Source organism: Zea mays, chromosome 1 (assembly GCF_902167145.1).
Source record: "Zea mays cultivar B73 chromosome 1, Zm-B73-REFERENCE-NAM-5.0, whole genome shotgun sequence".
Classification (NCBI taxonomy): domain Eukaryota; kingdom Viridiplantae; phylum Streptophyta; class Magnoliopsida; order Poales; family Poaceae; genus Zea; species Zea mays.
Window position 1 is genome coordinate 150,882,610 of NC_050096.1, and position 22,318 is coordinate 150,904,927.

General features: G+C 50.0%; 1 pseudogene; it reads right to left on the reverse strand.

Annotated features, from left to right (window-relative positions):
* The window catches only part of LOC109941403 (WEB family protein At5g16730, chloroplastic-like), a 37,646-nt pseudogene that overhangs the window by 10,758 nt on the left and 4,570 nt on the right, over positions 1-22,318 (reverse strand).

The window sequence follows — 22,318 nt, forward strand, 5'->3', positions numbered from 1 at the left end:
TGGGCCGAATTCCATGCTCCTGGCCCATTTCTCCCCTTCTCTACTCCACATCGGCCCACGTCACTCGCACCCGCGCTCCACCGACAAAAGGACCCCGCTCGTCAGCCCCACGCCGCACGGAATCCGTGTGCCCACCTCGCACGCTCGGACTTGGACGACTCACCTCCATGTGGGGACAAATAGTCAGTTCTGTCTTCCTCTCATCCGTTGAATCGGGTCCCCGAATCTAGCCGCGTGAGGACCAGAAAAATCGCGTGCCTCGCTCCTGCCACATGGAGCCTGGCCAACCTCGCCCCACCTCCTTATTCCAGGCACAACCATGGGTCTACAGGTGGGTCCTGATGCACGCTCAATTTCCTCCTGATGCGAGCTCAACAAACCTCGCGGATTCTGGGATTGGGGGGATCCGCTGCCGTGACCCATGGCGCTTTGGTTCCTTGAGGGGTTATATAGGATGACTGTGACCTCTCTCCTCCCTCATCCCATAGCCGGTGCATCGCGCCATATGTGTCGGTGTTTTGGGTCCGACCGCACACCCGGGGTTGCCCCTCAAGGTGTTTTTAGGAGTAGGACGGTGTCAATGACTGTAGCAAAATGGTTCGTGCTTGTCGCACGAGGGACAATGGACAAGATTTACAGGTTCGGGCCGCTTAGAAGTGCGTAACACCCTACGTCCTGGTGAGTATATGAGCGTGGTTACAAGAGGACTCTCTGGATTGAGGGCGCAGAGAGTTTACGTGGGTGGCTAAGAATAGAGTCGATCGTTCTGAAGGGGTGCCCCCTAGGCCTTATATACTCGACCGTGGGGCAATACACTTGGATATGATAACAACAAGTAACTAAGAGATAGAGAACCTCTCGAGTTTATCCTGCGTGATCCTCCCCGACTTATCCTCGCACGGCTTCGTTGCATGGGAGCTCCAGCGCGGGAAAGTCGGGTCTCCGTTGCAGCCGCTTGCTTGACGATGTGGGCCATCCGGGTTTGCACCAACCTGGCCTCATGTCGTTCTCCCTTGCTGGTTGTTCCTCCCCAGGCCCACGAAAGAACGACCTTTCGAATTATTGGGCCCTTGGGCCTTTCGTGTGGCCTTTTACTTCTTTAGTGGACCCAGGGGATATCTATCCCCCACAAGCCCCCGATCTTTGGGTTGATTTAGAGGTAATCAACTCAAAGATCCAAGGTCCAAGAAGTGATTCCCTGCTGTCTTCTCTTGCTCTGATCACTCGTCTGACCAAAGTTTAGTTTTGTGCTTGTGCCTTAGAGGTCGGCATTTTGAATTGTAGGATTCTGGACTTCATTGGGTGCACCGGAGGTGCACCCAATGGGTGTAGCCCCCGACCTTTGAGTAGATTTTAGAAGACAATCTACTCGAAGGTCTTCCCCAAAGATTATCTCCATTCGCGCTCCTGCATCTTGGTTGAGAATTGGTCTTTTCAATCTTGTCCCACGCCTTAGAAGTCGGCGCTATATTGGTTTAGAATGATAATCCATGGGGTGCACCGGAGGTGCACCCAATGGGTGTAGCGCCCGACCTTCAAATGGATTTTTTAAGGATAACCCATTCGAAGGTCTTCCTTTCGTGCCTCTTTGCTGAAAATCATCTCTTTCGTTTGTAGAATTTGGCATGAAGTTATTTGCATTATGCTTTGGAGGTCAGCATTATGTCACCAATATTTTGCTGCAGAGGTCAGCATATATTTTGTCTTTAGCAGCCGAATTTGCAATCCATCCATATCTTGCTAGGTAATGCAGTTTATTTGCTTCTGCAACTTGATTGGACGTTTGATGGACGTTCTCTGTCTAGTCCCCACATCGCTTCTGTCAGTCATATCTTGTACTTTTGCTGGCTATATTTGGCTTTCCTCTGATCCTTACTGATATCTTATTTTTGTCTTGAAGTATTTACTGCATGCCCTGCACGGATGTGACCGTTTTGAAAAATATACTGATAATTCCTGGGCGTCCCCTCCCCAATGGGTGTGGGCAAGGGACGGCTTGGTACGCTGAGTGTTTTAGCCGGCTACTTCTGAGTAGTAATGTGATGGGACGGCTAGTGTAATCATATCCTTTGCACTGTTGACTGGAGTCCCAATGGGTGTAGAGTTGCATGAAACGGCGTCAGCCACCTGACGTGTCTTCAGATGGGTGGAAGTGCTTATTGAATGCTTTGCGACTGTTCAGTGACCGCGGTTGGAGGTGAGCGGTTGCCTTTCCTTTCTATAAATAACGCCCTTGCTCCCCTGGTTTTTTCACATCTCTTCGCTGATCTTTACTGCATCCTTCTCTTCTCTCCCGTCTGCTTCCGCCATGGGCAAGAGTAACAAACGCAAGCGCGAGCCGACTCCTCCGTCTGAGGACTTCGGCGACTCGGAATACTCGGAGGAGGAGTTCTCCTCCGAGTCCGAGGGGTCTCCGGCTCCCGTCTCTCCCCCGGCGTCGTCTGATGATTCAGACGACTCCCAGGGGATTGCCGCGGAAGTCTGGACGTACATCCGGGCCGTCGAGCGCTCCGGACTCGAGGGCTCGGATGAGTCGGAGTACTCCTCGGATGAGGAGGACTCGGACGGCGGCGAGGACGAGGATGACGATGACGACGACGGCGACGATGACGACGGTGGCGACGGCGACGGTGACGGCAGCGGCAGCGGCGGGGGTAGCAGCGGCGGCGACGGGAGCAAGGGCAGCACCAGAGGCGGCAGCAGCAAGGGCAGCACCAGGGGCGGCGGCGGTGGCAGCAGCAGCAAGGCCAGTGGCTAAACGCCACTGGTCTTTAGATATTAGTATAGTGTAGTTAGAATAAAGTAGCAGTAATGTAGAGTAGTATAGTGTAGTTTAGTAGTAGTAGTAATGTAGAGTAGAAGTAGGGAAGCACCAACTCGCGAAGAGTTGGTTTGTAATTTCATTAACTTCCCCTTAATGAAGAACTGTCGTTTACCCCCCTTTTCGATGACTCGGTGTTGCTTTTTCTGAATGTTGAACTGTTTCTTTTGATATAGTAGAAACAACGCCGAGCGATGTGAAGGTTGACATCAGCGTTTTTAGAAGTAACACCAAACAATCGAACACAAGACCAGCGTTTTAGAGGCAACGCCGAATGATAGAAGGTCAGCGTCGGCATTTTAGAAGTAATGCCGAGCGATAGAATACGAGGTCGGTGTCGGCATTTTAGAAGTGACGCCGAGCGATTGAACGCGTGGTCGGTGTGTTAGGGGCCACGCCGAGTGATTGGAGGTCGGCGTCGACATTTTAGAAGTAACGCCGAGCGACAGAATTCGAGGTCAGCGTTTTAGAAGCAACGCCGAGTGATTGAAGGTTGACACCGGCATTTTAGAAGTAATGCCGAGCGATTGAACACGAGGTCAGCGTTTTAGAGGCAACGCCGAGTGATTGAAGGTTGACACCGGCATTTTAGAAGTAATGCCGAGCGATTGAACACGAGGTCAGCGTTTTAGAGGCAACGCCGAGTGATTGAAGGTTGACGCCGGCATTTTAGAAGTAATGCCGAGCGATTGAACACGAGGTTAGCGTTTTAGAGGCAACACCGAGTGATAGCCAGCCTCATGAGTTATTTTGAGGATAATAACCGAGTGATGAAGTGGCACGTCGGTTTTCTTAGAAATAACTGTTGGATGTCCACGTGGCATGCTAGGATTTCGGAAATAACCGCCGGGTGATGACTGGGCACTTTTTGAATGGGTATCTGGCTCAAGAATATCCCATAAGAGTTGCGCTTTTAGCCGCCTTTGCTTTCTGTGCCCTAGTTCTTGCATTCCCGCATCTGAATCTCCTCTGCCACTCGCCTCCTACTCTGCCCGCCAGTGAGAAGCAAGATGGCGCCCAAGAGAAAAACTGCGAACTCGTCAGCTGCGGTGATCCCCGCAATCGACCCCAACAGTCAGTTACCTTTCGCAGGTAACCACATGTCCGTTATTTCCGAAACTGAGCTTCTCTGTCTTGTCTCCATCGGGGTTCTTCCTCCGCGGGAACTCTGTTCTTGGCGGATCTGCCACGGGACTACTGTCCCAACCGAAGATACCCACGAGTCAGTAGTTTATGCTCCTTTTCTTCTCCGCGGCCTCGGCCTTCCAATCTCTCCTTTTTTCCGTGGCCTTCTTGACTTTTATCATATCAACTTGACCCACTTGAACCCTAATTCCATTCTCCAAATCTCCATCTTCGTTCACCTATGCGAAGCCTACCTCGGTGTGCTGCCGCATTTCGGTTTGTGGAAGTATCTGTATCACTGCCGTCCTGGGATGGCCGGGGGGCAACATCAGTTGGTCGGAGGTGCCAGTTTGGAGATGCGTCGTGGGCGGAAGACCGAGTATCTCGAGATACCCCTCAAAGATAGCATTAAAGGCTGGCGTCTGGAGTGGTTTATAGTTGATAATTATGGAAATTCTCTCCCCTCCCGGTCAGGAAGACAGCCAGACGTTCGTACTCCGAGTTGGACTGAGCCCCCCACGGATCAGGAAGTTGCCGAGGCAGGCGTGCTGCTTACTGAAGTCGGATTACTGAAAGAGAGAGGTCTGACTGCCGAAGCTGTGGTCACTGATTTTGTTTTCAAGAACATTCAGCCACTGAAAGACAGGGCCCATCCAACATATCTGTATCAAGGGTTAGCCGACTCAACTCGGGTTACCAACAAGAGAATCCCTTCAGCAGACTTGGTGAGCCGTCTAGAAATGATCCTTAGGGGCAAGGTGTCCAATGTTGGTGCTCCAGTGGCATACTCGGCCTGGAACCTGCCTCCTCCTAAAGCTTTCACCCTTTTTGTGTCAAATCCGCCTGCGACCGACAGCAATTTGGGCCTTAGAGTGCGACCCTCTGCTGAGGAAGTCAGTACTTTGGTTGCTTCGCTCGGGGCAATTCCTGATGATGAACGACAGGTTTATTTCGAAGTGCCCCTGAACCCCAGTGATGCTGACATAAATGACATGCTTGATCTATTAGCCGAGGATTCGTCCGATGCTGCTCCTGATGGTACCTTGGCAGTGGTGCCCCTTCCAGAGATTGATACAACTTTGGATGTCCCGAAACCTGTCAGCACCCGTCCGAGGCGTCCTAGCCGGACCAGTCAGCCCGAGCCTTCTGCTGATGAGCAAAAGAAAAAGAGAAGACGCCTCCGGCGAGTATCCAGTTTTGATGAGGACGCCGGTACCTTAGCTCCTGCTGCTGAAGAAGTGCCTGCAACTGGTCTTACTGACACTGATCCCAACGGGGGTGCTGCTTGCGTTGTCACTGTGGAGGATGAGGAGGAAGAGGATGAAGTTCCTTTGACTCGGAAAAACAGTCGGCAGCTCATCGCCGGCGGTGAGAGTAGTGGAGTTCCTTCTCCTGCATTGTCTGCCCTCATTGGTCTGCAAGAACTGTCCCTGGCCAACTTTGATCAAACTCTAGAGGATATGGTCCCAGAGGACTTGTTGTCAGAGCCTGTGGATGATGATGCGACAGGGGCTTGTGCTGCCGTGCCTGATGCTGGGTTGAGGTCATCCCGTGCCTCTTCGACCTTAGAGCGCGATCTCGAGGGTCGGGAGACTAATTTGGATCGTCCTGGTCCCATGGAAGTAATCGAAGGCCCATCAACCTTAGAAGTGGTTACTGCAGAGAGCCTGGACCCCAAGAATAGTGCCGACGCATGCTCAGCCCCCGAGGATGTCGCCGGGGATGACTTAGCTCGGATGAAGAGCGTAAGCCACTGCCCAGCCCCCGAGGGTACTGCCGGGGATGATCCGGCTCAAGTGGGCAGCGCTAACTATGATCTAGCCCCCGAGGGTGTCCGAGCAGGGTCTCCTTCCTGTACTTCCATGGACGTTCACGCAGGATCTCCTCCACACTCTGGCTGCATGGTGGTAGCCCAAACTTTGGATCAGGGGGTCGCTTTAGAGGGCAGCTTCCCCACTGGTCTGGCATTAAGCTCTGCTGAACGTACTGAGCTCGTTCCTGCTGGTCTGCTGCAAGCTGCTTCGGGTGGTGGTCTGGCACCTGGTTATCAGCTGATTTCTCCTGAATTGGGAATCCCTTGTTAGAAATATAGGCATTTTCTGAATTATTTTAATTCCATAAATTAACATTATGATGATGACATATAAAATATGTTTAATCATAGAAATCATTATCTCAAATATATCCATAACAATATGGATCAAGAGAACATGAAACATATGAATCATATAAATATAATAAGCAAATAAGCATGGAACATGTATTATTATGGAACAACTGAAAATAGACAGATAGCAACATAAACAGCATGACTGTAAAATTAAGACAGACAGATATAACATATTATAATACGATAGAGCAAAGCTACATACGACATATATAATATGCAGAATATAAAACTGTAATGAACTGAATTGATCATACCCTCCCATGCGCTCCGAGGATCCTGATCCTTGTCCAACTTCTCTTGTCATCCGATCGAGTTGAAGACGCCAAGAACCAGCGAAGAAGACAGATGTTGGGCAGTCGCGAAGACGCTCCCCAAAAACCTAATTGCCGATCCCCCGTGCAAGGTCTCAAACGGCACCAGCTTCGGAGGCACCTGCCCTCTCGCTTCTCTGTGCGCGCAGAGTCACGAGATGGAAATACCCTCACTCGGCGGCTGGATTGTGAGACTGAAAGTGTTTCTCGAGCGTACCGAGTGACAGGGGTGCTCCTCTATTTAACCTCTCGCAGAGGGAAGCTGAAGGAGAAAGGTCGCCGAGTCACGCCAAGAGTCGGCCAGCTCTAGCCGAGTTATGCCAAGAGTCGGCCAGCTATCGCCGAGTCACGCCATGAGTCGGCAGCTGAAGGAGAAGGGTCACTCGGCTGGCTGACGAAGAGACAGGGTCACTCGGCAGACGAAGAGACAGAGTCACTCGGCTGACGTACGCGGTTAGTGAGTGCTAAAAATTAACACAACCACACCACGCCCGCTCGCCTGCCTGCCTGCCTGCCTGCCTCGCCTCGCCTCGCCTCGCCTCGCCTCGCCTCGCCACGCCACGCCACGCCCGGCGCAGCCCGGCCGGCGGCGGCGGTGGCGCGCGCGCGCGCGTGTGGCACGCCCTTGTCCAATTCTTGACTTCTCAAGTTAAGTGGAATAAATCCCACCATATAAGTCAAGGCAAAAGACCCTTGGACTTCCAATGTGGTACTATTGGTATTCTCCACCATTACACACCATAGAGTTTATTCAATAAATGGGCCAAGCCCATAAAAGATCCAACAATCCCCACCAAACTCTAGGGTTTGTAATGATGAAGTATCAGAGTCACAATCCTTTGATATACCAGTGTTTCGATGGAGACTGTTAAGTTGAACATCCATCTAGAATAAGAGTTTCACTTATTCACAACTGAACAATGGACTATGCCTTGAATTGACAGTTTTGTGCGAAATAAGATTCACTCAAATCCTTTGCTGATACTAGGCTGCAGAAGGGTATTCCCGCTGTTTAGAAGCATATAAGTCACACTTCAGTGCCTTTCATGAGTATTTAGGGATTACCCAAATCCCATAGACTGTGACTAGCAGTCTGACTCATATAGGTGTATTCCTCAGAAGATGTTCTGTAGGACAACATCTCACCTTTATAAGACTCTTGGAATACATTAAGGTAAAAACCATCCTGCCTTACAGATAGGAAAGATGTGCATCAGAAATGAGTTAAAGAAGGGATCTTTCCTCACAATCTACTCCTAGCTTGTTTCTCCACTCTACTTCACGGGATCTCCGATCACATAGAGCAGGTTACCACTAGAGTAGATCTCACATGGGTCTCATACCCATTTCCCTCGATGCACTTTCTATCACATTGCGTGATAGACCCTTAGTGAATTGATCTGCCAGATTATTCGATGTGTGGACATAATCCACAGTTATAACTCCGGAGTTTTTCAACTTTCTGACAGATTTCAATCTCCTCTTAACATGCCTTGTAGACTTCATGTTATTCCTAGAACTGTTAACCTTTGTAATCACCGTTTGGTTGTCACAGTTCATGGAAATAGCCGGTATCGGTTTTTCAACTACCGGTAAGTCCAATAGGAAATCACGAAGCCACTCGGCCTCAGCCCCAGCAGTGTCTAATGCTGCGAGTTCTGCTTCCATTGTAGACTTCGTTGAGATAGTCTGCTTGCAAGACTTCCAGGAAACAGCGCCACCTCCAAACAGAAACACATATCCGCTTGTGGCATAAAGCTCATCAGCATCAGAAATCCAGTTGGCATCACAATAGCCTTCCAGCACTTTTGGGTTTCCGGTATAATTAATACCGTATGTCATAGTACCTTTCAAATACCGCAACACTCTCTCAAGAGCACGCCAGTGATCATCTCCTGGTTTCGACACAAACCGACTTAGCTTACTCACAGCATAAGAGATGTCTGGCCTTGTTGCACTTGCAAGGTACATGAGCGAGCCAATGATCTGGGAGTATGTCAATTGATCCCTTGCTATTCTCCGATTCTTTCTCAATAGCACACTGGGGTCATAAGGTGTTGGAGCAGGATCACAGTCACTAAAACCAAAGCAACTCAATACCTTTTCCACATAATGGGATTGTAACAAAGTTACCCCACCATCAGCTTCTCTAACAAGCTTGATGTTTAGAATGACATCAGCTTCTCCCAAATCTTTCATCTCGAAATTGCTCGATAGAAGATTTTTAACTTCCTCAATCACATTGAGATTTGATCCAAAGATCAAAATGTCATCAACATAAAGGCACAGCATAACAGACTCACCCCCACCATACCGATAGTATACACACGTGTCAGATTCATTTACAACAAAGCCAGCTGCTGTAAGAGTATTATCAAACTTTTCATGCCATTGCTTAGGTGCTTGTTTTAGGCCATACAATGATTTTATCAACCTGCACACCTTGTTCTCTTGACCATCCGCAATAAACCCTTCTGGCTGATCCATATAGATCTCCTCATCCAACTCTCCATTTAGGAAAGTTGTCTTAACATCCATCTGATGAATGATAAGACCATAAGAGGCTGCCACGGCTATTAATGTGCGAATTGTAGTCAGTCGAGCCACTGGTGAGTAGGTATCAAAGAAATCTTCACCCTCCTTTTGGGTATATCCTTTGGCCACAAGCCTTGCCTTGTATCTCTCAATTGTACCATCAGGCCTAAGCTTTTTCTTGAAGATCCATTTGCAACCTATAGGTTGACAACCATAAGGACGGTCAACGACCTCCCAAGTTCCATTAGACATAATAGATTCCATCTCACTCCTTACTGCTTCCTTCCATAAGTCAGCATCAGGAGAGGAATATGCCTCACTAATGGTAGTTGGTGTGTCTTCCACAAGGTACACTATAAAGTCATTACCAAAGGATTTTGCAACCCTCTGTCTCTTGCTCTTTCGAGTGACTATAGTGTCATCCTCCTCAGGGATGTGCACGTGAGAATCCTCAGCATGATCTATAGGAATCGACAGTTCGTGCTCATGGGGAATTGTAGTCTCATGACTTATATCACTAGGTGTATTCTTCATGGGAAACTCATTCTCAAAAAATGTTGCGTCTCTTGATTCCATGATAGTATCAACATACATATTAGGCACATCAGATTTTATAATTAAGAACCTATACCCAGTGCTGTGAAAAGAGTACCCAAGGAATACACAATCAACAGTTTTAGGCCCAAGTTTACGCTTTTTGTTGATTGGCACATTCACTTTAGCCAAACAACCCCAAGTGCGCAAATATGAGAGATTTAATCTTCTCTTTTCCCATTCCTCAAATGGTGTGATCTCTTTGTTCTTTGTTGGAACTCTATTCAGGACATGACATGCTGTCAAAATCGCCTCACCCCACCATGCCTTGGATAATCCCGCTGTACTCAACATGGCATTCACCAAATCTGTTAGAGTGCGGTTTTTCCTTTCAGCAATCCCATTGGATTGTGGTGAGAATGGCGGTGTCCTCTCATGAATAATACCATGTTCCACGCAGAACTCATCGAACACATTAGAGAAATATTCTCCACCTCGATCAGACCTTAACCGTTTTATTTTCCTCTCAAGTTGGTTCTCAACTTCAGCTTTATAGGCCTTAAAATAATTGAACGCTTCATCTTTTGTTTTTAAGAGATACACATAACAAAATCTAGTGGAGTCATCTATAAAAGTGAGAAAGTATCTTTTACCACCTTTGGTCAAAATTCCATTCATCTCGCACAGATCAGAATGAACAAGTTCTAGAGGTGCCAAACTCCTCGCCTCAGCAGCCTTGTGAGGCTTACGGGGTTGTTTTGATTCAACACACACATGGCACTTAGACTTTTTGACCAAGTTAAATTTAGGAATTAAATTTATATTTGCTAACCGCATAAGACAGCCAAAGCTTGCATGACAAAAACGTGAATGCCATAAATCCGACTCATCAGAAAAATGAACAGAATTCACGAGTTTATTACACACATCATGCAGTGATAAGCGGAACAACCCTCCGCAATCATATCCTTTACCAACAAAAGTACCATGTTTCGACACAACACATTTATTAGACTCAAGAACAACTTTGTAACCATCTCGACATAGCATAGAAGCGCTAACGAAATTCTTCTTGATAGAAGGCACATGCTGCACGCTCTTCAATGGCACCGTCTTTCCCGAAGTAAACTTCAGAATGACCGTACCAACACCAAGAACATGAGCACGCGACCCATTTCCCATTAACAAGGCGCCAGACCTCCCGACCTGGTAGGAAGTGAACATAGAGGCATCAGCACACACATGAATGTTTGCACCACTGTCCATCCACCACTCAGGTGAATTACAGACTGAAAGAACAAATGGTAAGGAATTACCATACCCAGATGTTCCTCCTTCAGTTTCAGTAGTTACAACATGAGCTGATTTCTTGTCTTGAGTGAACTTGCGATTAGGGCACTCTCTTGCCCAATGTTGATCACTGCCACAGACAAAGCATCCTCCCTTTCCCTTGTTATTGTTGTTCTTCTTTTTAAACTGTGCTGGTTGAACAGGTTTATTTATGTTCTCTGGTTTGTTCTGGTTTTTCTTCTTGTTAAACTTGCGGAAGTTTCTCTTCTGCACCACATTAGCAGTAGAGGTCTCCACACCTTTTCCATTGTCCTTTGATCTAGCTCTTTCCTCAACATCAAGAGTACCAATGAGCTCCTCCACATTGAACTCTTGTCTCTTATGTTTGAGAGAGGTAGCAAAGTCCTTCCAAGAAGGTGGCAACTTGGCGATTATACCGCCAGCCACAAACTTGTCAGGCAGAGGACAAGGAAAAAGTTCGAGTTCCTTAGCTAGTGCCTGAAACTCATGAGCCTGTTCCACTACAGATCGGTTCTCAACCATCTTGTAGTCATACAGCTGCTCCATGAGGTACAGCTCGCTACCAGCGTCAGTAACTCCAAACTTTCCAACAAGAGCATCCCACAGCTCTTTCCCTGTGGGAAGGATGATATAGCTTTTCTGGAATTTTGTATCCAGTGCGCTAATTACTGCTCCTCGAAAGAGGTTGTCTTCAGCCTTAAACTTAGCCTCATCCTCAGGAGGTAAGTTGGCAGGCTTGCCCTCAGCGGCATGAAAACAAGACATTGCAGTTAGCCACAATTCCATTTTAGCTTTCCATATCAAGAAGTTTTTACCATCAAAAGGATCAGGCTTTAGCACAGCAGCAAAACCTCTGACAGAAAAATGCCTAACATTAGGTTTTTGGATTGTTAGAAATATAGGCATTTTCTGAATTATTTTAATTCCATAAATTAACATTATGATGATGACATATAAAATATGTTTAATCATAGAAATCATTATCTCAAATATATCCATAACAATATGGATCAAGAGAACATGAAACATATGAATCATATAAATATAATAAGCAAATAAGCATGGAACATGTATTATTATGGAACAACTGAAAATAGACAGATAGCAACATAAACAGCATGACTGTAAAATTAAGACAGACAGATATAACATATTATAATACGATAGAGCAAAGCTACATACGACATATATAATATGCAGAATATAAAACTGTAATGAACTGAATTGATCATACCCTCCCATGCGCTCCGAGGATCCTGATCCTTGTCCAACTTCTCTTGTCATCCGATCGAGTTGAAGACGCCAAGAACCAGCGAAGAAGACAGATGTTGGGCAGTCGCGAAGACGCTCCCCAAAAACCTAATTGCCGATCCCCCGTGCAAGGTCTCAAACGGCACCAGCTTCGGAGGCACCTGCCCTCTCGCTTCTCTGTGCGCGCAGAGTCACGAGATGGAAATACCCTCACTCGGCGGCTGGATTGTGAGACTGAAAGTGTTTCTCGCGCGTACCGAGTGACAGGGGTGCTCCTCTATTTAACCTCTCGCAGAGGGAAGCTGAAGGAGAAAGGTCGCCGAGTCACGCCAAGAGTCGGCCAGCTCTAGCCGAGTTATGCCAAGAGTCGGCCAGCTATCGCCGAGTCACGCCATGAGTCGGCAGCTGAAGGAGAAGGGTCACTCGGCTGGCTGACGAAGAGACAGAGTCACTCGGCTGACGTACGCGGTTAGTGAGTGCTAAAAATTAACACAACCACACCACGCCCGCTCGCCTGCCTGCCTGCCTGCCTGCCTCGCCTCGCCTCGCCTCGCCTCGCCTCGCCTCGCCACGCCACGCCCGGCCCGGCCCGGCCCGGCCGGCGGCGGCGGCGGCGCGCGCGCGCGCGTGTGGCACGCCCTTGTCCAATTCTTGACTTCTCAAGTTAAGTGGAATAAATCCCACCATATAAGTCAAGGCAAAAGACCCTTGGACTTCCAATGTGGTACTATTGGTATTCTCCACCATTACACACCATAGAGTTTATTCAATAAATGGGCCAAGCCCATAAAAGATCCAACATCCCTTCGCTCTTTTCCAACCTCCATGTGCTGTGCTGTGCTTTAGTTTGATCTTTATGTTGCACGAATTGTTGTCATTATGTTCATCCGCCCTTCTTATCAGGCTTTGGTGGATGGAATGGTCAGCCAGCTGAAGTCACATGGTGCTTCCATCCCAGAAGTGGCTTCATCTCTTGAGCGTTGGAATCCGGTGTTGCTTCCTCGTCGTGTATCCGAGTTGGAGGCAACTAATGCTGGTTAGCGTCCTTTCTTCTTCTTCCTTGCCTTTGTTCGTGGAATGTTTTACCTTCTAACCTCATTTCGTTTGATTACCTCTTGATAGGAATGACTCGGCAGATTGCAGCTCTTGAGGAAAAACATTCCCAAGATCAAGCTGAGATGGCTCGTCGGTGCGCTGACTTCGAGGAGAAGTACTTTTTGAGCCAAACTGAGTTGAATCAGGTCTCTGCTGCCTTGGATGACGCCAATGCTCTGATTTCTTCTCTCCATGCTCGGCTTGACTCTGAAAAGGTGACTTACAAAACTGTGCCTTGCCTTGCTGTGCTCTTATCACTTGTTTAGTTTCTGAAGGGGTTGATTTTTGTTTGCAGGAAGAAAAACGTATCCTCACTGCTTCTCGCGATAATCTGGATAGATTGTACCGAGATTCTAGCAATTCGCTGACCATCTTGGAGAGAAGCCACCGTTTTACAATGGAAGAACTGGACAATCAGCGTTGCAAGCTGCAGGAATCTTCGGACGAAGTGACCCGCCTTACGCAGTTGCTATCAGCAAAGGATGCCACCATCAAGGAACTTCGAGCTTCTAAGAAATCCATTGCTCAGGAGTTAGAAGCTGCTCAGCTGGCTACTAGGGTTGCCAAAGAAACTGCTGTTACTCTCAAAGCCCAGCGCGACAAAGCCATGGACAAGGCTATTCGGGCAGGACGAATCTTGATGAGGAGACCCGGCGTGGTTGTTCCTGATGACATAAGGGCGGACGTGATCGCTGCCCCTGATTCCTCGAGTCGCCCTTCTTCGTCGGTCGCTCCTGAAAAAGACATTGCCAAATAGAAAACCTTTTGCGCGCTTTGAGCGCGTATTAGTATGGTCGAGTTAGAGGGCCTCAGTTTGGTATTCAGATGATATAACTGCTCTTTTATTGTATCGGAATTCATTAGTTCGTAATTTTGTAGTAATGAAACAACGCACGATGATTATGAAGTTTGTTTGTGGGATATGGAAGTCATCCCCTGAATTGTATGAGCGCAAATATGCTGTACCGACTTAAGCCATCAATGACTTTAGCCGATAACTCCGTTTGTAGGGCATAGTGGTCACCCCGAATTAAGTTAGCGTGAGCATGTTGCACCGCCTTAAGTCGTTGCCGACTTAAGTCGATTGCTCCGTTAGCAGGGCATAGTGGTCACCCTGGGTTAAGTGAGCGTGAGCATGTTGCACCGCCTTAAGTCGTTGCCGACTTAAGTCGATTGCTCCGTTAGCAGGGCATAGTGGTCACCCCGAGTTAAGTGAGCGTGAGCATGTTGCACCGCCTTAAGTCGTTGCCGACTTAAGTCGATTGCTCCGTTAGCAGGGCATAGTGGTCACCCCGAGTTAAGTGAGCGTGAGCATGTTGCACCGCCTTAAGTCGTTGCCGACTTAAGTCGATTGCTCCGTTAGCAGGGCATAGTGGTCACCCCGAGTTAAGTGAGCGTGAGCATGTTGCACCGCCTTAAGTCGTTGCCGACTTAAGTCGATTGCTCCGTTAGCAGGGCATAGTGGTCACCCCGAGTTAAGTGAGCGTGAGCATGTTGCACCGCCTTAAGTCGTTGCCGACTTAAGTCGATTGCTCCGTTAGCAGGGCATAGTGGTCACCCCGAGTTAAGTAAGAATGCAAGTCAATCGTAGATGAACTGAGTATCTTTGAAAACCTCTTTTTTATTGATGACATATTTCCACTTTACAGATTACATCATTGCCCCAGCAGTTTTGAGATACAGCTAGGGATAAAACTTTCTGAGGTGTTCTATATTCCAGGAGTTCCCAACTTCTGTGCCATCCATCTGAGTGAGACGATACGATCCGGGCCGAGTGACCTCTGATACTATGAAAGGCCCTTCCCATAAGGGTGACAACTTGTGCCGTCCCTCCCCCGTTAGAATTCGGCGGAGGACGAGGTCTCCTACTGAAAAGAACCGTTGCCGCACAGCTTTGCCGTGGTAGCGCCTTAGAGTCTGCTGGTATCGTGCCGATTGGATTACTGCATTCAGTCGTTCTTCCTCAAGTACATCAATATCCTCCAGCCTGGTGGCTTCGGCTTCTGCTATGCTTTCGAAGATCAATCTTGGCGCCCCAAACTTGAGATCAGCAGGTAGCACTGCCTCCGACCCATAGACCATGAAGAAAGGAGTGTTTCCATGCAGGGCCCGGCTAGGTTGGGTTCTCAGGCTCCAAACAACATAAGGCAGTTCTCTTATCCATTTTCCTGCGAATTTTTCGTTCTTATCAAAGACCCTTTTCCTGAGTGCCTCCAATATCATTCCGTTGGCTCGCTCAACCTGCCCGTTGGCTCTCGGATGGGCTACAGATGCGTACTTGATCTGAATGCTCTTTTGCTCGCAGAAGTCAAAGAATTCTGAACTGGTGAAGTTGGATCCCAAGTCAGTGATGATACTTTTTGGTATCCCGAATCTGAATATTATGCTTTGTATGAATTCCACGGCTTTAGCAGAGGTTAAAGAGGCAATGGGCTGAAACTCTATCCATTTAGTGAATTTGTCAATTGCCACCAATACATGGGTGTATCCTCCTTGAGCTTTCTTGAAAGGTCCAATCATATCCAATCCCCAGCATGCGACAGGCCAAGTTACTGGTATGGTCTGTAGCTGCTGTGCTGGCATATGCTGTTGCTTTGACAAGTATTGGCAAGCTTCACACCTCTGAACTAGCTCGGCTGCATCATTCTTTGCTGTTGGCCAATAGAATCCTGACCTGAAGACCTTCCCGACTAGTGTTCTGGATGCTGCATGTATTCCACATTGCCCTGCATGGACTTCCTCCAGAAGTTGTTTCCCGGTGGACGGGAGAACGCACTTCATGAGGACGCCTGACGCGCCCCTCCTGTATAATTCCTCCCCAATGAGTGTATAGTGAGCTGATTGTCTGGCAATGCGCTCTGCCGAGTTCTTGTCATCTGGTTCCTCTTCATTCTTTATATACTTAATAATTGGTTGTCTCCAGTCATCAGAGTCTGACTTGGGTTGATCTATGATGTTGCACTCTTCTGTTTGATCCATTGAGATACTCGGCTGCATAATTTCTTGCATGAAAACTCCGGGTGGGACCTGATTTCGACCGGATCCGAGTTTGGACAGTACATCGGCTGCCGTGTTCCGATCTCTTTCTACATGATGAAATTCCAGACCTTCGAATTTATCTTCCAGCTTTCGGACGGCAGCGCAGTATTTTCCCATTGAATCACTTGAGCAATCCCACTCCTTGTTTATCTGGCTGATAACTACCAGAGAATCTCCGTATACCATCAATCTCTTGACGCCCAGTGATATGGCAATGTTTAATCCATGGATCAGAGCTTCATACTCGGCTGCATTGTTGGAGGCCGGGAATAGCAACTAGAGGGCGTACTTGAGGTGTTCGCCTCCAGGTGCAGTGAAGAGAATCCCTGCCCCTGCTCCCTGCAACTTCAGCGAGCCATCAAAATACATTCGCCATACTTCTGCAGTCTCTGGATTATCCGGTACTTGATGTTCGGTCCATTCTGATACGAAATCGACTAGTGCTTGGGTTTTGATGGCGGTGCGAGGTCGGAACTCGATGTCGTGTGATCCCAACTCGCAAGCCCACTTGGCTATTCGGCCAATGGCTTCCTTGTTGCGAAGAATGTCCCCTATTGGAAAACCAGTGACTACTATGACTTTGTGGTCATCAAAGTAGTGTCGCAGCTTACGGGCAGTTAGAAGTACTGCATATAATAGCTTCTGAACCTGAGGATATTTTTTCTTCGAGGGACCTAGAACTTCACTGATGAAGTAAACAGGGTGTTGTACCGGATAGGCATGCCCTTCTTCTACTCGCTCGACTACCAACGCGGTGCTTACCACGTGAGTCGTGCAAGAGATGTACAACAGCAAATCTTCAGCCGGTTGAGTTGATGTAGCTCGCCGAGGTGGTTTCAGTACTGGTGGTGTTGTCAAGAATTTTTTCAATGCATCTAGAGCTTCTTGTGCTTCTGAAGTCCATTGAAACTTATCCACCTTCTTAAGTAGCTTGTAAAACGGCAAGCCTTTCTCCCCCAGCCTGGGTATAAATCTGCTTAGAGCTGCCATACATTCGGTGAGTCGCTGAACCTTCTTTTGTGACCGAGGAGCTTCCATCTTCATGATAGCTTCAATCTTATCTGGATTAGCCTCAATTCCCCGGTGGCTGACGATAAATCCGAGCAACTTTCCTGCTGGTACCCCGAAAACGCATTTTTCAGGATTGAGCTTCCATCTATATCTTCTTAGGCTGTTGAAAACCAGCTGTAAATCTTCGATGAAGTTTTCCGAATTCTCAGTTTTGATCACCACGTCATCAACGTAAGCCTCCACACGCTTGCCCCAGTGATCGGCTAGGCATGTTTGAATGGCTCTCTGATAAGTCGCTCCAGCATTTTTGAGGCCGAACGACATGGAGGTATAACAGAAAGCACCAAACGGAGTGATGAATGCTGTTTTTTCCTCATCTTCTTTTGCCAGACTAATCTGGTGATACCCGGAATAGCAATCTAAGAAAGACAACACAGAACATCCAGCGGTGGAATCCACCACCTGATCTATCCTCGGGAGCCCGAAGGGATCCTTCGGACAGTGTTTGTTGAGATCGGTATAGTCGACGCACATGCGCCAATCCACTTTATTCTTTTTGAGTACAAGAACAGGATTGGCTAACCACTCAGGGTGTAATACTTCTCTAATAAATCCAGCCGCGACCAGGCGAGCTAATTCGGCACGAATGGCCTCTCTCTTGTCGGGCGTGAAGCGACGTAGCTTTTGTCGAATCGGCCTCGCCTGGGGGTAGACTTTCAGTTTGTGCTCGGCCAGTTCTCTTGGGACTCCCGGCATATCCGCAGGTTGCCATGCGAATACGTCCCGGTTATCTTGCAGAAACTGGACGAGCGCGCTTTCCTATTTGTCGTCCAAGCTGGAGCTGATGATAGCCGTCTTGCGCTCGTCAGCGAACCCCAGGTTGATTCTTTTGGTTTCTTCAGTCGGCCGCATAGAGGTCGCGGCCTGAGCTTCATTCGCCGGTACCGTGGGGTCCTCCTCAGGCTTAGAGTTCGCCGATGTAGAAGGAACCGTCGACGGCTTGGTGGTGAGGGCTGCTTGAATGGCCACTCGGAAACACTCTGCGGCGCCTTGGAAGTCGGCGCGCACAGTTATGATTCCTCGTGGTCCCGGCATCTTCAGTATCATGTATGTATAGTGCGGAATGGCCATGAATTTGGCCAGTCCCGGCCTCCCGATGATGGCGTTGTACCCGCAGTCAAAGTTCGCCACCTCGAACCTCAGGAACTCGGTTCTGTAGTTCTCCGGAGTTCCGAAGGTGACCGACATGTAGATGTGGCCCAGCGGGTATTCCCCTTCCGTCGGCACGATGCCGAAGAAAGGAGTGTCCGACTCGTGGAGCTCTTTGAGGTGAACTCCCAAGCCTTGGAGCGTACGGGGGAAGGTGACGTTGATGCTGCTCCCCCCGTCCACTAGCACCTTCTTTACCCGGCTCTCTCGGATCACCGGATCGACGAGGAGCGGGTATTTGCCTGGATGGTCGAAGTTGAGCCACTGATCCTCCCGAGTGAAAGTGATCGGGTGCTCCGACCACCGGTATGGGGCGGGAGGACCGGTGGCCGCCACCAGTATCTGGCGGTCGTTGAGCTTTTGTTGTCTTTTGTTCTCCTGCGAGCCATGTCCACCGAAGATGACGTTGACCTCCCTGTCAACGCGTGGGAAAGCTCCTCCTCCCCCCTCCTCCTGCCGATGGGGCTGTTGTGGTTCATCTGGTCCTCCCCTCGGCGGAGGAGGTGGTAGAGGTTGGAAGGGTCGGCCATGCCCGACGGAGTGCTTGAAGTCCCGGCAGTTTCGAAGAGTGTGGCGCATGTCCTTGTGGTACGGGCACTGGGCGTCGAGGATGTCGTCCAGCGTGCGCTCGCCTCCACGAGGTCCTCCTCGGGCGCGAGAGGCGGGTGGTCCGGCGGCGTGTACTTCTTCTCGAGGCCTCTTCTCCCAGCGTTTGTCGGATGGTTGGTTCGCGTCACGTCGTGGTGCTGCCGGTGCAGGCTTTGCTCCTCCGATGAGATCCTGGGCCCGCTCGTCGGCGGTGATGTAGAGGTCGGCTTCCCGGAACAGCTCCTCGGAGGTAATCGGCGCCTTTTGTAGTATGGCTCGGACGAAAGCCGAGTCATTGGATCCTCTGTAGAAGTCCTCGATCACGGCCGCCTCCGTGACCTCGGGGATGCGGTTTCTCATGGTCTGGAACCTTTTGAGGTATGACCGGAGAGTCTCATCCCCCCGGCGCTTGATGGATTTGAGGTCCCATGGTTGCGCTGGCTTGTCGGAGAGAGACTGGAAGTTGGCGGTGAAACGTCGACTGAAGTCTCCCCAGTCGTCGATGCAGTGTCGGGGTAGATGTCGTAGCCACTGCAGCGCGTCTTGCCCAAGGACGATGGGCAGATACGCGGTCATGACGTCTTCGGATGCTCCGGCAGCCCGAGCAGCGGTGGTGTAGACGGCTAACCAACCCCCTGGATCCTGCTTAGGTTCATATTTGTCGACATTGGATACCTTGAAGTTGGGAGGCCATTGGATGGCCCTAAGGCGCGGAGTAAGAGCGGATACTCCGCACGTATCCTCCTGTCGTCGGGGATGACGCCTGTCCCGGGGAGGGGAGTAGTGGTGGTGGTTCCTCGACCGTCCCCGGGTGGTGCCGCCAGTTGAAGCTGTTGCCGACTCAGTCCTGGCGGCCTGGCTTTGAGTCGGGAAGCCATGATCTCGGTCATACTCCTCCAGACGGCGAATTTCGTTCTCATGCCGCCGTTCGCGCGAAGCATTGATGGAGCTTCGCGCGTCTCGGCGACTGTTGATGGCATGTCGCAAATCGTTCGGCGGGTGAGCGAGCGGTAGAAGATGGTTGGCCGCCTGAGTGAACAGGTGTCGGTATCCCTCGGCGTCGGGAGTCCGAGGAAGTCCGTCAGCTATCCGAGCTAGAACGCCTCCGACCTCGCTCGGCGTGTTCATAGCTCGGGCAAAGTCGGGGTTCAGGTTGCGCCCGAAGAGCGGATTCTCCCGGCGTTGCCTTGCATCTTGCTCGGCTTGCTCCTGAGTCCGTCGGCGATCACGTCATCGGGAGTTCCTTCGTTCCCTGAAGACGCGTTCCTCCGGAGTTTCCCCTATCTCTGAGACCTCGTCTCGCGAGACAGGCTGCTCCGGATCCCGTTCTCCGGCCGCGTGATGTCGTCGAACGTTCCTGCGTCGGTTCCTCCGTCGGCAGGATTCTCGTTGAGGTGGTTCTTCTCCAGGCGCGGTCGGTTCGTCATCAGAGATGGCGGGTGACTCCACTCTCCCGATGAAGAGGACGTCGGGGTAGAACGGTGCTGCTGTCGCGGCGACTTTCTTTCCGTTCTCCTTTGAGGCCAGAGGAACGGAAAGAACGTCTTGCTTTTCCCTGGTCTCCTTCTTCCTCGCGATCCGTGTCCATTCCTTCGTCGGGGAAGTAGGCAGCAGAGTCTTCCGGGTCAGCGAGCTTCCAGCTCCAGCCTTCCCGGAGATAATCTTTTTCCGAAGAGCCGGAGGTAGCGTCTTTCCAGCATTTTCGGAGTTTGTTGGAGGAGACTTCTTTTCCGGCAGATCCGCGAGGTGACGTAGAATTCCCTCTTCATCCGCTACAGATGAGATTGTCCCGAAGCAGAATACAGATCCGGGACGCACGGTGATCTTGCTGTGGAAGGTGACGGCCATTGAGCTAGCTTGGATCGTCGACACACCCCCTACCTGGCGCGCCAGCTGTCGGTGTTTTGGGTCCGACCGCACACCCGGGGTTGCCCCTCAAGGTGTTTTTAGGAGTAGGACGGTGTCAACGACTGTAGCAAAATGGTTCGTGCCTGTCGCACGAGGGACAATGGACAAGATTTACAGGTTTGGGCCGCTTAGAAGTGCGTAACACCCTAAGTCCTGGTGAGTATATGAGCGTGGTTACAAGAGGACTCTCTGGATTGAGGGCGCAGAGAGTTTACGTGGGTGGCTAAGAATAGAGTCGATCGTTCTGAAGGGGTGCCCCCTAGGCCTTATATACTCGACCGTGGGGCAATACACTTGGATATGATAACAACAAGTAACTAAGAGATAGAGAACCTCTCGAGTTTATCCTGCGTGATCCTCCCCGACTTATCCTCGCACGGCTTCGTTGCATGGGAGCTCCAGCGCGGGAAAGTCGGGTCTCCGTTGCAGCCGCTTGCTTGACGATGTGGGCCATCCGGGTTTGCACCAACCTGGCCTCATGTCGTTCTCCCTTGCTGGTTGTTCCTCCCCAGGCCCACGAAAGAACGACCTTTCGAATTATTGGGCCCTTGGGCCTTTCGTGTGGCCTTTTACTTCTTTAGTGGACCCAGGGGATATCTATCCCCCACAATATGCACCCCACCGCTAATCATGGCGGAGAGTGAGAGAACCGCGAAAGACTCGACCTCCACCGGCATCTCACCGGTGGCGCGGCTCTAGGATTGGCATGCTGTTAGGGCGGGTCTTCGGAATTGGACCCGTGGGCCTCATCATGCCGCTCGGAATACCGCCGTGGCCTCATCGTGGACGGAGCTCTTGGAATCGCTTGCCATGGATACGTTGTCGCCGCGGTTCTGCCTATTTCCGTGGCCAACTACGTCGCAGCTCCTTCTCGGTGAGTAGTCGCCCCCAGGATGTTCCCTGTCCTCTGCTCTGCGTGTTGCTCGCTTCCGGTGGGAGGATTAGGTACCTGGGCGTCGAATCGGCTGCACGCCGGTGGAACTCCGCCGTGGGGAGGTCCTGGCGCCGCCTCAGGCCGGTGAGGGAAGGGGGGAAGGTGCGCTAGCCGTCCGTTCCGTGATTAGTGGATGGGATTGAATCGGCTAGTGAGCTATTTGGTGATTGAAATCAGGACGTTGGTTTGTTGATCTACGGCCGAGAGCGGGGCATGCTATTTTAAATCGAGATCATGGATCTTAGATCTAACGGCTATAGGCACATACCGGTTCGCGAGGCTTGGGATCTAATCCGGGCGGTTAGATCTTGATCGAACGGTCCTGGTCGAGGGGTACCCCTTCGGCTTGGAAACTTTACTTATGAAACCTCGATCTTCTAATATATCAACCCGCCGTCCACCTCGGGTCAGGGCTGAGTCTGGTAGATTTTGCGAATTAAACCTCAAGCTTCTTAGTAAATGACGCGCAGTCCAGA